The 13,123-nt window shown below is 36.4% G+C and overlaps 1 protein-coding gene across 2 annotated transcripts in view; it reads left to right on the top strand.

The window, feature by feature from the left end:
* The window catches only part of plxdc2b (plexin domain containing 2b), a 56,118-nt gene that overhangs the window by 9,774 nt on the left and 33,221 nt on the right, over positions 1 to 13,123 (top strand). The window lies entirely within an intron of this gene.

The raw sequence follows: 13,123 nt of genomic DNA, 5'->3' as shown, positions 1-13,123 counted from the left end.
TTGTCATAAACAAACGAGTACTGTCCACTCCAGTAACTGACGAGAGACGGATGATGTGACTCCACTGGTTCGTTCTCATTGGTAGTCGTTGCCGAAAGTCGCTCATAATTTGCATAAAGTTAAACATTTCTCAATGTAGTCGTCTGGATCCCATCTAGTCGCCAATGGTCACTGTTGCTCGTGTCGGCGAGTTGCCAAGCCTCCATTGAAATCAATGAGAATGCGTCTCTCTGCTACTGCCAGTCGCTGCCATTCTGAATGCAGCTGTAGATAGAAAATAATTGGTTTCTCTTTCTCTTTTTTACTATTATCGCTTGAGGTTAGAACAACTTTTTGTTACATAAAATGACATCCTAACCCAAACCCCAATTCTAATCCTAACTTCAAGCGACCATGGTTTCAAAATAGACAAAAATATGGAGAAACCTATATATTAAAACGAATCAAAAAGGTGTGCTGTATTAAGTGAGCGGGAAGGACTGGCGTATTGCATGACTTTTCGCATTGCGTGCTATTTATAAGTACTTGATGAGAATGGGTTGGTTCACACTTCCTAAAGGGTTCGTTATAGTTGTCCTATGGGTAGCCACAATGGCGTAGGTTGCGCGTTGGTTTTCATTTATACATTTGCATCGTAATCCACGTCGACGTGCAAACACACATGCAGACCTGACAGGAGGGGTTCTAGTGGACCAATCACAACGTTTGCGGTCCGCGTAGAACTGAAGCGCTATTAAAAATTTGGCAAGGTGCACGTCAGACTATGCAGAGCTACGCGGAGGTTACGAATAACCTATGGTGTAGACCTTATGCACGACTATAAATTGGACTTTACAGGTACAGTCTAGTCTGGCTGTGTTGGCTGTATTAATTATTGGCTGAGGTGATGGTGTTCAGTCACTGGGCCAAACTGTTCTATCGATCTTGGCAGTTAAGCTGTTCTAATGTGATTTATATTGTTTTAAGTGTGTTTGAGAAAACCAATGTCCCTCTAACTCAAGTTTGTGTTACTACCAAGGTACAGCTGAGGTAAGCATTGCCAAGAGAATGGGTTTTTACACTCATAAATATAGCTGATACTCAGGCTGCTATAAATTCAGTTTTCATTTTGCATTGACCTCATACACATTGATCAAGTAGATTTGGGTTTGACCTGATTAAATTGAATTGAAAAACTCCAGTATCTCATTGACACATCAAGCTGTTTTCCCAGGAGTAAAACAAAGACGTCTCAAAGCAAGACAGATAAAACAGTCAACACCAAGAGTAATAAAAGCAGAAAACTTGCTAGACATGCTACTGGGCCGATATGTTTGTCATGCATTATGCGATGAGTCTTTAAAAGTCTTCGGTGACAGAAGAGATTAGTGAATATTCGCTGACAGTGACGAGGGGGGGACGTAAAATTATGTTGGTCTTTGTATGTGTTCAGCAAACAGCTGGTGCAGAGGCCGTTTTTTATTATTATGTAGAAGAGTATAACTGCAGATGTTAAGATTGCCAAGCCAAAAGCACATTTTTTGTGTGTTTTTATTTCCTCAGTGCCAGTTCTCTCCAGTATATACAACTCTGGTGAGCGGCAAATGTAGATAGATACATATACAGATAGCACAGCAGTGTTGCTTAAATTGTATTCGTGGTTGTGTAAAATTGCAACAAACAGTACATTGTTGTTTAACATTGGTTAATTTCATTGCTGTTTATGTGTTGTTTGTATGCATATATTTGTATTTGTAATTAGCATTAACATTGACATTAATTTTAAGGGAATAAATAATCTGTTAAAGGAGCACTGAAAGGCTTAAGTTTTACCCACACTTATAAACTCAGATGAGGGGAGAATTTATTAGGACCTGGTTATGAGAGTGCAGTTCTGGGCAGTTATGTGTTATGTGAGCTCTTTGAGTTTCTTACAAGAATTAAGCACAGCATCCAAGGCAAAGAAAAAAAAAACCATTTGAAATGCTATGAGCAGAATATGCTTGTTCTCTGGAAATCATTGTTAAAACAAAATAACGTTTAGTGTATAGCTTATGTTTATCATCTGTTTTGTTATTGCAGATTCTGTTTATAGTTCCCAGTATATATACGGTTATTTGTACACGGTGTGACTATAAAAATCACAACACATAAATAGGAAAATGTTCTCGTTATTTTTGTCACTTAATGGGAGCAGTATGCTAGCTGGAGCCATTCACTTCCAGTCTTTGTGCTAAGCTAAGCTAGCGGGGGCTGCGACAGACAGAGTTACAGCACGTACAGAGATGAGAAAGGTATGTATATCTAACTCTGAGGGGATACGGTGAATAAGCTAAATTCCCAAAATGTGGGCGTGCCGTGTTCTAGTGACTAGTCTAGGGAAACCACCCCTATATACTCAATACTGTATGAACCAGCCCAGCAATAGTTTATTAAAGTCCCTGTAAGGTTCATCTTGAAAATTGTTTCCAAACACATACAGTAATAAGTGTATTGCTGCAACCCAGTCTCACCCCATTTCGTCAATATTTGACGACACTTGACCATTCGTCAATATGTGACGCGGAGGGTATACCTTTCGCGTCATTTTTTGACGAACTGGGGACTTCAATACTATTACGTCCGTTGCATTCTCTTCTCCTATTTTCTTACCAATTTCGCGTCGGTTTAGGGTTAGATTTACATAATGACATCCCTACCCAAACCTAACTCTAACCCCAACGCTAGGTGACAACTGTTTCTAACCCCAACGCCAGGTGACAACTGTTTAATTTCGCGTACACTGTTTAATTTCGCGTACACGGTTTAATTTTGCGTAATCTAACCCTAAACCGACGCGAAATTGGTAAGAAAATAGGAGAAGAGAATGCAACGGATGTAATAGTATTGAAGTCCCCAGTTCGTCAAAAAATGACGCGAAAGGTATACCCTCCGCGTCACATATTGACGAATGGTCAAGTGTCGTCAAATATTGACGAAATGGGGTGAGACTGTGTTAATTGCTGAAACATGGCAAACAGAATGTAAATTATGTTGTACTGAATTGCAGAGTTAGATCAATAAACAGTTTTTCATCATTGCCGAATTTAGGATTTTTAGGCGGGCCTAAAACGGTGCCATGATGACACACTTGAGCCACCGCCCCTAACACAATCGCGAGCATTGATTTAGGTTTCAGCGGTATTTGAAAGTTGAGAGAGACGTCAGCTTTCCCATGAGTGGGCATGGTTTCGGCGCTGACAGGGGATACGCCCCCAGGTTTTCTGAGCAGAAAATCCTGCTTATTTTTCCAAGATTTTGATAACTTATTTTAATTGCTTGCTGTTTTTTCCATCATTTAAATTTGATGTGGTGGTTAATAACATATTTTTCTGTGGTGTGACAAACTCATTTAATATCTGACTTTACAGGGACTTTAAATGAAGTTTATTTAACTAAGTTCGGGAGGAGTATGGTCATGTAATCTAACCAATCAGCGTGAAGAGATGCTTTCTCTGTCCCGTGACAGTTTTTTGCAGCAACCCTCCTCCACCCTATCACCTCATTCTCAGCTAGTTTCATCTTTCCCAGTTTAAGAGGAAGGAGTACTCTGGGTTCGGGCTAAAATTCCAAGTGCGGAGCCATTTCCTCGGACAGCACCCCAAATATGCTTCATCTCATTGGTTACATGTTAATGCGAACTTGTGAAATAATTAATATATTTACAGAACGTTGAGTTGAGTGCTATAACAGAAATACAGAAAGTACAAAAATAGTCATTTTGCTAGTGTAGTTAGAAAAAAACATGTAAAAAGTTTGATGTATTTTTGTTTAAAGCCAGCACTTTTCAAGTAGGCGTTATCAAGCCTGTTCCAAAACATTAGGCTCACAGGACATAGAGGAGTTCTTCCATCCCGCTGTGTTTTTTATTTTGAACATTGATTTCTTGGAAAATTTTGTTGATGCATTAATGTCACTTTCTGGAACAAACTTTGTGTTCTCCTTTCCCGAAAGGTTATCGAATTGTTCCTTTAACTCCCCTTGCTGTTTAATCTAATTTTGTACCGTTTAGTCAAATTTTGTACGCACACTCTGAATACAAACACTTAACTGCACTATGAACACTATTTGACCTAGTTAAAGGCCCTTAAGGGAGATAAATGAAGCACATCTTTCTTTCACTGGCTCATGGATGTGTGTGAGTGTATTTATACGTGTGTGCATGAAAGTGGATAGGTCTTCAACTCTTGGGCTCTCTTTAAAAACAGGATATGATCATACGCCTGCCTGTTTACATCTATTCTTTATATTAAGGATGTTTTATATAACACGCGCTGTCCCTGTTAGTAACACAAATAAGAATAACATTAGAGAGGTATATTTTACTTGTTTTTGCTGTATGATGCTTGATGGCAGTATAATGTTTAGGGTAATACTGAAAGAAAACATTATTCAGAACATTCTGCTCTCAACAATGTAAACAGAATAACAAAGGTAAAATCATTTGAATTAAAGGAAAAATGAATAAGTCGGAGAACAACTGCTTAAGATTTATCAATGACAGCCTAAAGATGATTTTATACAATGTGGGTTTGCACTAGAAGAAAGGACTGATGGAAAACATTGTGCTTGAAAATTACACATTAGGTCAATGGGCAGAGAGTAGGTGGTCTTTTGTGGTTGCTTGAACACTTTCGTGAGCGTTGTAATCCGGTCAAATGTGTTTTCGACTATGTGATTGAAAGTAGATGAGCTCAAAATGATTCACACCCCGTTTACGCCCAAATTTAGCGTCGTCCACTTGTGATTCGATCGACCATAATGCATCTTAAAACCATGTGTACAGGGTATTAGAAGCGAAATAACTCAGAAATAACTTTGATATGTCAATAACCCGTTTAGCCCCTGTAAATGGTAAAGGCTCTAATTAGATCCATTTGTCATCCAGGAACTCTTTAAGCACCTTTTTAAAAATGGAGGAGCATTCATTCCCTCTGTGATTTCCATTGTAGTGAGATTAGAAAGGATACTATAAAGGGAAACTGTGGGTGGGCACACTGTGATTGAATTTAGAATTGAATAGCAATGGTATAATGAACTTTCAAGCTGTTCTTGTGTTTACCTGAGATAACCTTTACTGCAGACAGTAGGCTAATGTGGCATTAAAAGGAAATATTTCATGTATATTCTCCTGTCATCAATTACTCAATATTATGTGCTGATGGAAAGCAAGAGTTAAATTTTTGGCATTATGACAATATGTGTCTATCATCGGTTATCAGTCTAATTTCATGTGGTGTTGTCTTCCATCTAAATTATTTTTTTATCCCAAGTACACACAGGTAACTGAAATATATCATTTTGTGAAGATGTTTTTGGATGGGTGTCTCCTACTCACATTGGTTCGTAAAGTTGTGTGTGTGTTTGATTAATGGTGCAAGACAAGGCCACCAGTGCTTTGTACCTCAAGGACCTCAAGTACCCGGTACTAAATCTTACACGCGCGCACAGCCCTGGAACGCATCACCATAATAAGGGCTGCTCAGTAAATAATCAATTATAAGGCTACAGACTATGACTAAATGATCACATGTTAAACACATTTTGTATGACTAAACTTTGTTTTTGAGAAATTTGACCATTCTTCTGGATTATCCGCTGCCTTTTTCTGTTATGTATGGGAGACACCCAAAGCTAAACACAAACTGAATATGATGTGAATAAAAAAGTCCACTCTTCAGTATGTTTGTATTTTTTTGTGTGTAGCTCAAATCACATCTTAAACGTCAACACTGAGAAAGATTTATGTCTTTGTGCCATGAATTTGCTTCCAGGAATTGAGAAGCGTGTGTGCATGCACAGTATGTGAGATAAACATGCCTTTATACTAGGCATGGGCCGGTATAAGATTCTGGCGGTATGATAACCTTTAGCAAAAATACCACGGTTTCACGGTGTTGCGGTATTGCCATTGCAACACTAAAATGTGTTATTTTCAAATGCCAGGTACAATAAAGCCTTTAAATTATAATATGCTTTCAAAACATATATAATATTTTCGTAATATATATTAAATGTAAACATCAAATCAATCACATGACTTCATGATTTAATGAATTTTGTATAAACACAGCTCATACCTTGGAGACGGTATCACAGAACATTTTAGTGGTTTTGAAACCTTGACTGTTTTAAACCTCGGTATACCTTGAAACCGGTAATCGGCCCATGCCTACTTTATACTCTGCACTAATTTAGTTAATTGCAGCAAAGCTTTTATATGTGGAGAGGATCGACTGATATAAAATATGTGTCCACTCAGCACTCATATCTTCAACATTTCTCAATAGCCTGTTCCTGCAAATGGTATGGTTATGACAAATGACTTAATCAGCATGTCTAAGCACTTTATGCTACATTTAGACCATATTTGTCCTTGTGAGGAAGACTGACTATTCCTCATTGAGCATTTGGCTGCTTTCTTTTTTTTTTAACCATATACATAGGATTGTAGGATAGCTTAGGCAGTTATCTTCCTACCCCCTAGCCTGTGAAGGTAGCATTTATCATCTCTTAGACATCCTGTGTGTGCATCCCTCTGCACACATAGACACATAATAAATGTGTTTAGTTTAGATCCTTTAATTATCTAATGTCACCTCCCACTAAGTATCGCTTTTAATTAGCTGGATGTGTGTCGGCTCAGTGGTAATAGCAATGTAAGAAAATGACATAGGGGAGAGAGCTGGAAATGGATGATGGTGGAAATGGTGAGGAGGGCATTACTTATTAGAAGCTATTGAGCAAAGGTTAAACACATTTATTACATGACTTAAGTGCGACATTTCCCAGATAACAACCGCTCAAAACTAATAACACACAGTAACTCGGATGCTGAAAAATTATCGTGTTTTTTTAACCTTAATTTTTTCTCCTAAAGTGAAACTAAAGTTGAAAAATAAATTTTTAAGTGTTACCAATTGAAGTAATATTAAGTTGAGCCAACTTTTTACTTTTTATAGTGTATGTTAAAGGGGACAGAGAATGAAAAACCATTTTTACCTTGTCTTTGTTGAATAATGGTAGTCTACCCACATTCACTAACATACAAAAAGTGCTTAACATGCTAAACATCTCTATCTCATAGAAATTCCTCTTTTAGAAATGTCAGCCAGAAAACGGCCCAATTTGAAAAACTGATTCTTATGACATCACAGGCATCTCACTGCCCCTCCACTTTAAAATAATTGGCTAAATTTTTTGAGTGGCAGCAAAGTCAGCCAATCAGTAATGAGATTGCAAGTTAAGCCAGTAGGGGGAGCCAAATAGGTGCAAAACCACTTGTTTAAAATCCCCCACCCTAATAGAGCTATCGGAGAGAGGTTTTTAGGAAGCTCCTAAGGCATTACAGACTCAAACAAAAATTTTTTTGTCTACATGTCACATCACAGACCAAGGATAAATACCCCGTTCAATCATTCTGTGTCACCTTTAAGCACATTTTAGTTCATATGTGAACTATCATTTAGTTCATGATGTCTCAAAATGCCACAGATGAGTACACTTAGATTATGTTAAAGAAATACTAAAGAAGATTTTATACTATATTAGGTTAGGGCTGCACAATATTGATAAAATATACGATATGCAATTCTACTGCTGAATGCCGCGGTAATGATATTTCTTGAGGTAAATAATTTCCATAGATACTGTTTTTATTAGCTATTTAAAAAAAACATTTAGATATGTAACTATTATACTGAAATAAAAAGGTAATACATATGCTTATTAATAAATAATTATTCATTAGACTTATAAATCTATTTCAGCGAAAAAAAATTTAAAATAATTTCATATATACCTATGGGTAAAGGTTTCTTTAAAAATACCCAATTTTAAGCAAAAAGCTGAGATAATTCAATTTTTGTGAAGGACTTTTTATAGAGATCAGATTCAGAGTGATCTTTAAAACATACAGAGAGTTCTTTCTCTTTCAACGTGAGGCGTTACTTCCGGGTTGTATAGGTTGCGAAGTGTATAATAGCGGTATTGCGGAAAGCCGGAATTTCTCGTCATTGGAAAGTGTGTTTGAGTTATCTCCTCAATGGCGGGGAAAGAGTTAAGTACGAAAATAGAGCACTTTAAGTACATTTTGGAAGTGTACTTCTTTTTCACATGGATTTCAGCATTTTATAGCATATTCACATGTCTGTTTTTATTATAGCAAGGAAGCACATAGAAAAATGAACTAAACATTGGTGTGCAAGCGTGTTTCATTTAGCAATAGCATCAAGTTACGAACTGTATGAAATCAGTCAGTAACAGAATTGTCAGTACATGCGAGGAAAGCTTGAGTTTAAACTTTTATCTTTGGTTCCTCATCCTGTCTGTCATAGCATGTGCTCAACGTTTTGGGCTAAGCTGTGTGTGTGGTTTGAGAATCGGTTTGCAGCCCAGTGTTTAGCTGGATTAAGTATACCTCTCTGTGTGTGAATGGTTAGTAAAGGAAAACCTTATATCACCCTGGGGCAAAGCCAGTCATCTGTGTTCTGTCATTACTGTCAGCCACAGACCGTATAATATAAACACACTGCCCATTCAGAAACGCTGCTATTCTTTCTGTCTCACAAATAAACACATCACTCAATCATTCATCCTGACAGAAAGTAGCAAGAAGAGCATTTCATTTCAATAAATTCCCTGATATGTATGCTGCATTCACTTGAATGTAATGTGTGCAAATAATTGACAATTGGTAAGTGGCTGCAATTCTGATGAGCACAGGTGTTTGTATATATTAAGTTGTATAGCATGTTTAACCTCCTCTGTAATTACACACATGTGTCTGCCTTATATACTGCATAGAGAAAGAGAGAGAGAGAGAGAGAGAGAAAGAGAGAGAGAGAGAGAGAGAGAGAGAGAATCAACCAAACTCCACTAGACTTTAGTATTTAGTAATCTGGACTGTACGCTGTGTAAATGGTTTTGACCTTTAAGTGGCCTATAAAATGGTTATGAACTTTGTAACCTCTTCCGTATCTCACTCACATGCACACACGCTTGCTTTTAAAATGTTTTTACTTCTTATTACTTTATTGCTCTGTTATGTTTTTCTGTTGTTCCAGGGAAGTAACTAAAGATAAATTCCTCTTGGGTAGGACCTTGGCTAGGTCTTTTTCCTTTTCATATCTCCCAGTAGTTAAGAGTTAAGAATAATGTATCACTCATTTTGATGCTTTTAGACATTTTATAGAGAAAAATTCACATTTCTATCTCTGTTCTATCTCACATTTCTACCTCTATTTGAAATATTGGTATCTGTACACTTAAATGGTTAATGTTATCTACGGCTGCATGATAATACATGCTACTTGTCACAATAAATTAATGAGTTCAAAGGGTATTTAAGTTCTCCAAAGAGCATTAGACAAATTTCACATTCCTTTAGCTTGTTACTTGTAAGTCGAGAGTTTAAAGATGTCTCAGTTGTACTTAATGTAAAATGCAGTAAATCACAAACATTGTTAGCTGTTAAGTAGTACAGTAGTTGACAGATTGATTTATCTCTTTGTAAATCAATTCCTATCTCAGTCTGAGTCAATGATTATTACTCAGCTACTGTTCACAAAGTTCTTACTTGGCCTTTTTTATATATTAAAATTCTAATTGATTGCCATTTTATACTTAATATGCATATTAAATAAATACTGATGAAAAATGTAATAAGTGTTTTTGTTCCAGCATCAACAGTAAAAGTTATTGTATAGGTTGGCATGCATTAACCTTGTAAAGTCTTTTACTCAGAGCAGGAAAAAGAAATGTGGGAATGGATTTACTTTCAAAGAAAAGAAAGAGAGAGACAGAGCGTAAGAGAGATCCCATCCCTGCTGTGGTGGCTTTTCAAAGCATGTCATGAGTAGACACTGATTTCTACTCAGCAACAATATAAGTCAGTGACAGCCGCCTTTTTAACTCCACATTGACCTGTTCTGTATAATGGGCTTCACGGGAGGATTTGTCCCTGAAAAACTTTTCTCACATCCAGGAACATTACCATGATGGCATGGAAAAATAATGCATTCTACAAGTTCACATTTTTCCTTTTAATCTGCATCTAGACACTCACATGTAGAATGAAATGTGTGGGATTATCCGAGCAAATTAAATCACAGGAGTATTGGAAATAGGGTTTAAAGTTAGGAAGGCTTTTTGTTCAAATGTTTTATATGCAAATCCCAATAGAGTATTGTCTGCTCAGTTTGTGTATGGCACAAATATTGAACTGGAATGCAAATCTGTAAATATAAAAGTGAAATATGAATTTGAGCCAACTGCCACTTTAACAGACTAAGACCGACAATCTCTAAGATTGACTGAGGGGTCTGCAGTAGGGGAGATAAAGTATTTTCTATTTTAAACCAACTATGCAGAAAATCCCATTATATTTATGTGTGAAATTTCTATAGGTTTGGAAGGCATTACGTAGATGAAAGATGGAAATATTCTACATTTTGAACTGAAACTCTGTCCCCTTGAAATTCACTCTGTTCCCCTCATTGATCAGAGTAGAAAATTTGTTACAGAAATATTTTTTGAGCATATATTTGCAATATGATAAAAAAAGTTTTCAGTTGAAATGACTTTGTCTTAAAGTTAAGGGTTTTAGTTCCCTACACAGAATATGCGTTGTATAAGAACAGGAGCTAATTAAATTTTGTGTCAGAAGAAGGAAACACAAAGAGAGTGAGTATCTACAGTGCAAATACAGGAGCAACCACTGCATGATAATGTTTTATATATACAGAACAAACTCTGTGAACTGAATTACTAACGCAACTGAATGGACAGAGAATAAAGAGAAGTTCTGACTAGCATACACATATGCCTTGTGTGTACAGTACATTCTCCAGAAATGAAATATGAAATAGTGTTCAAAACAGCGTAGTCTAAACACTGTTATATATATGCCAATATCCCAATTCAAGCAAATAAAAAAATTAAAGATGACACAAAAAGATATGCACAGTAAACCATATCAGCTCTAAAAACAAACACATCCTTCCACTGCTCCATTCTTTCCTTCAATGTAAAAAATGGCTGTACTCAAATAATGTAATATGTAATACTGTGAAAAGACTATGCTGTAAGTAGTTCACTTACAAGCTAGGTTATATTGCGTTCATAATCGTGGACAAATGGCCTAAGATAATAAACACGATATGGCCTAGCTCGTCAGTGAACTACGGCTATGGGGTGCGTTTCAAGTTCTGTCGTTACCAATAAAGTTCAATAAGAACAACGACCATAGTCAGCTAACGATGCTTTTGGGAAGCACATCCCTGTGTAGTAAATGGTGCTTCATCTGAAAGCAGGTGATGGCGTTTACTACTAATCAAGGAAACGGCTTTACTAATGAGATGCGCGTGATAATCCGCATCGTATATATCTCTATTTTCGGTCACAAAATTTTCTTTCCATTCTCTCCAATTGTTCTCGACTCATGGCTATGAAAAACACCTATCCTACTATGGAACAATTTCTCAAAAATATCTTCCTTTGTGTTCATCAGAACAAAGAAATTCATGCGGGTTTGAGAGTGAGTAAATGATGACAGAATTTTCTTTTTTTGGTAAACTATCCCTTTAAAAGTAACAAAGTGATTTTTTCCGAGCCCTGATTACATATGCATTCCAAACTATGAGAGCATCTTTAGCTCACAACCCTTGACAGAACTGACAAACATTGCATTATTTTGTCAACGTTTTGCGCATGTAGGTCCAGAAAGCTGTTTATAAGCTTAATAAGTTGGGGAGAACCGGGGCAAAAGTAACACGGGGCGAAAGTAACAATGCGATTTTCTCAGAGCCCTGATAACATTTGCATCCCAAACTATAACAGCATCTTTAACACACAAACCCTTGACAGACATGACAAATAACGCGTTATTTACTCACCGTTTTCCGCATGTAGATCCAGAAAGGTGTTTTCAACCATGATAAGTAAATTCTTGAAGCGGCCATTTTTTTTTATAACATGTTGTGTTTTTCGTTTCATGTGTTACAGTACTGATTAATCTACAGGTTATTTGGTGCTCTAACACATCCCAAAGTTTCAATTGAGTTTTTCAAAATAAAATTAAAACTGGTAACACGGGTTTAAATTTCAGGAGATCCTGTCAGGACAAAAGTAACAATTGTTACTTTTGTCCCGCTGCTAATACTGTTGTATATGTTGAAATTTTTTATTATTCTAATTTGAATTAATATAATTTTCATAGTGTTCAAACTGTTGAATTTTTTTTATTCACAACAATTTAAGTTTGTACTGTTGGTTACTCTTGAAACATTTGATAAAACTGAAATAATTTTTTTGCAAAGATAAACAGCAAAATATGTTTGCAGTTACATATAAACAAGGTCATAATCATGTTTATTTACTAAAAACAAATGTAACACAAAAATGTAAGTTGTTCTGTTGTGTTACTTTTGACCCACCTGTGTGTTACTTTCATCCCTGCTTACAGGGTCAAAAGTAACAATGCGCTCCCTATGTTCAAAGTAAAATTATACTAAAGTCGTTTTTCATTATTTCAAAATTCCACCTGGTGTTGATAGACCACACGTCTGAGTTATTAACCACAGCAAAAATACATCTCTGTCTAAAACATTATCTTCTAAATTGCGTTTTTTTTTTCTGAAAAATTGTACTTTTGCCCCTGCTTTCTCATTATGTTATGAAGTACTTTAAGTGACTCAGTTTGACTGATTAGTTGTCTTGACACACGCCCATGATCTCTCACCTATTCATTACCAATGAGATGAACAGAGCTAGTGAAAAGAGCTGAGAAAGCAAATAAAAGTTTAATTAAACCCTGATTTCTCGACTATTGAGAAAATGCAATGCAGTGTGTTTTTGTTAATGAAATGTCTTGATTTGCATAACCATTAGGCTCTTTGCATGTGTGATCAGCATGGATTACAAAAGGAAAACATTAAGATTGATCTAGAAAAACAATGGAGGAAAACAATACCAGAAATAAAACTTAATTGGGGCCTGTGCGCTCACTGTTAAAACGCCTTTTGTGTTTTTTTCACCTTTTACCTTTGACTCACATAGGAGCTCATTCTGTGTGTCTGTTGACTATTACTGGACTATTCCTACAGAG

This window comes from Paramisgurnus dabryanus, chromosome 2, assembly GCF_030506205.2.
Source record: "Paramisgurnus dabryanus chromosome 2, PD_genome_1.1, whole genome shotgun sequence".
NCBI lineage: Eukaryota > Metazoa > Chordata > Actinopteri > Cypriniformes > Cobitidae > Paramisgurnus > Paramisgurnus dabryanus.
This window is presented reverse-complemented; position numbering and strand designations above follow the sequence as displayed.